General features: G+C 42.1%; 1 protein-coding gene across 2 annotated transcripts in view; it reads left to right on the forward strand.

The window, feature by feature from the left end:
• The window catches only part of si:ch211-264f5.6 (carcinoembryonic antigen-related cell adhesion molecule 5), a 40,162-nt gene extending 38,352 nt beyond the window's left edge, over positions 1-1,810 (forward strand). For both annotated transcript variants that reach the window (XM_031307705.2, XM_031307706.2), the window contains one exon: positions 1,397-1,810. The gene's annotated coding sequence lies outside the window, so the exon portion shown is untranslated. The remainder of the gene's footprint in view (positions 1-1,396) is intronic.
• Positions 1,811-3,027: the final 1,217 nt, after the last annotated feature.

The following is a 3,027-nucleotide window of genomic DNA, read 5'->3' on the forward strand; positions in this document are numbered from 1 at the left end:
GCGGTGTTGCAGGTGGGCCGCAGCCGGGGCTACAAAACATTCTTCCATGTAGTGGGTTTTCATTCATTACATACATTTGGATTTTGGATGTCATACATTTTTAAACAGTATGTGAGCTTAATTTCAAACTCCTGTAATCTTACGCAAGTAAATATGACTCACGTATTACGCTAAACAATTAGTCAGTTACCTGAAAAATAGCTGATGTATGAATCAATATTGAAAGTAGTCCTCTGTCCTTTCTTTGAGTCGGTGGAGCAAGAAAACATGACAGGATGAACATCAGGTGTGGCAGAACAACATGTTTACAAAAGCTTACAAGTAGGACATACTGTAAGTGCATGTTGGGGTGATATGATGCAGAGACTCATGGATGGGCGTGGTGTGCGTGGGTTGTTAGGAGAGTAGATGGGCGTGTGCGTGTGAGGCAGATGTAGATTTGTGGATGTATAGTCTATATCAATGCCGCTCCACTTCCGGGATTGCCGGAAAAACGCCGGACGTCACTCTTCTCGGCCGTATGACTGTTACCTTCCTTTTAAGCTCCGGTGGATTTACAAGGACTATAAGATAAGATATACTTTATTGTCCCTGACGGGAAATTTGTTTTGTACTCTGTCCGTTCCGCAGCTTTACAAGGACAACACAAAATACAGAAAATAAGCTTCTCTCAACACATACTCTCATGCAACACAAAACATGCTCTCATATACATTAGACAGGTACCTATATAGTAAGCACATTAACTCCTCCTTTCAGTGGCAGTTTTTAACTGAACAACCAGTGTAGCACAGCCCTTGCACAATGAGATGTTGCACAACTAACATATTGCACAACCCCAATAGCCTACGGATCGCACAAATGACACATATGGTTAACTTCTCCTCAGATTTTTGCAGGGTAAATCCAGACAGCTAGCTAGACTATCTGTCCAATCTGAGTTTTCTGTTGCACAACTAACATATTGCACAACCCCAATAGCCTACGAATCACACAACTAACATATTGCACAACCCCAATAGCCTACGAATCACACAACTAACATATTGGACAACCCCAATAGCCTACGAATCACACAACTAACATATTGCACAACCCCAATAGCCTACATATTGCACAAATGACACATATGGTTAACTGCTCCTCAGATCTCTGCAGGGTAAATCCAGACAGCTAGCTAGACTATCTGTCCAATCTGAGTTTTCTGTTGCACGACTAAAACAACTTTTAGTTGTTTAGTTTTGTAAAGTTTTGTACCCGGAAGTCATTGTGAACAAACGTTGTGATTGGGCCTATAGGAAACAGATATGTGGCAGAGGGCAGGTGGCTCCTCCTGTAATGAAAGTGATATTTGCAGCTCTGCTAACATTCTCTTCTCTCTTCTTTCTCGCTGTAGGAGAAGCCGGCCCGAACCATCCGACCATTTTGTTTCCCATGATCCATCTGTGCAGCCGGGAGGAGGAGCGTCCGGTTGGATCCGGCTGGTTTCCGGTGAAGCCCTTTGCCAAAACCAGATTTCCCATCATCCCTTCCTCTCGCTCTATCTCGCTGACAAGGACAAAGGAAACTCGATTGAACCCAAACGATGGATTCTATCAGAGTTTGGATTATTAGCCGGAATCTTCACTTGTTTGTTCTAATCTTAAGGGTTGTTTTTTTTTTTAGCTTTTTTTTCACTTTCACCTTGGCCATAAATTCATCCGCCATCAGTGGATCGTCACCGCCTTCTCTTCTTCTCCTCCGCCTGGTGTCAACAAACGTCATCCTTCACCTTTTTGTCTCGCTCGCCGCTTCCTTTAGGAAACCAAAAACCGCAGAGAAACTCTGCGCGAGAGACGTTTCCTGCACTGAAGCTGATGGACTGACGGTTACGATGACTGACTCTCTTTATCCTGCTGGAAACCTGAGGAGGACACACACGCACACACACACACACACACAGAGAGAGGCCACACACATACACACACACACACACAGACAGACACACACAGAGGCCACACACGAAGACATTCAGTATTCTGTTTTTTTTTATATATATATATATATTATATTATATATTATATATATTATCTGAAAAAAGTTTTTTTGTGGTTTGATTTATCTCACTCTTTGTGCCGTTTGGGTGGAGTTTGCCGGGTGTGGGGGACGCTTCAAGTGCAGCGAAGGATTTCAAATTAAAAGTTTCCGGATGCTTCTTTGTACTCGACAGCGTCATTGATGGACACTTTGATTCAAATAACAGATACCTCACTTTGTCTGGTGCTCGCCACTTTGAGAAGTCTTTTCGAACCCACTTTGTCACAAACACGTCGCCTGTTGAGATTTTAATTTTATTGACGTTCCTACAAAACTTTATTGGCAAATTCCCCCCCGTGTCCGGCTGCTTTCCTCCATGTCTCTGTTGTCGTTTCTGAGCTTTAAGCTGAACACGTCTTTTAACAAAAAGTGCTGACATACAATATGTTTTAAGTCCACCTGCCAGCCAATCGGAAGCAAGTACATTATTTTCATTATTGTTTTAAGGGTTTTAAAAGTGTTTATATACTTTGATATACTTTGTAGTTTTTGGACGGAAAAGTTTGGTGAGCTTTTTTTTTTTTTTTTTTACCACAATTGGATCGAAGGTTGTTTAAATTGCCGATTTCGCAGGTTAAGAATTACGCCCGTCTTTCATCCGAAAATGTAAAAGAAGACAAAACACTTTTCTTTTGTATCATTTGAAGTTCAGCTTTGTCGCTAGCTCACATCTTTTCTTCAGTATTTTGTCCCCAAACCTGCGACGATTTCTCCGGCGCTCAAAGCTAGTTAGTTTATTTTGATTTTGTGTGTGTGTGTGTGTGTGTGCGTGTGTGCGTGTGTGTGTGTGTATGTGCGTGCGTGCGTGTGCATGTGGTGGTGTGTGTGATCTCAGACTTCAACATGCACTGATCTCCAGTGAGATAAGTATTTATTTTGTTTAGAAAAAAAACCCTTGATAACTGGAGCTGAAGATCATAGCCGGTCTGCAGATCACACATTCAAAATCTC

The sequence above is a fragment of the Sander lucioperca genome, chromosome 16 (genome assembly GCF_008315115.2).
Source record: "Sander lucioperca isolate FBNREF2018 chromosome 16, SLUC_FBN_1.2, whole genome shotgun sequence".
NCBI classification, from domain to species: Eukaryota; Metazoa; Chordata; class Actinopteri; order Perciformes; family Percidae; genus Sander; species Sander lucioperca.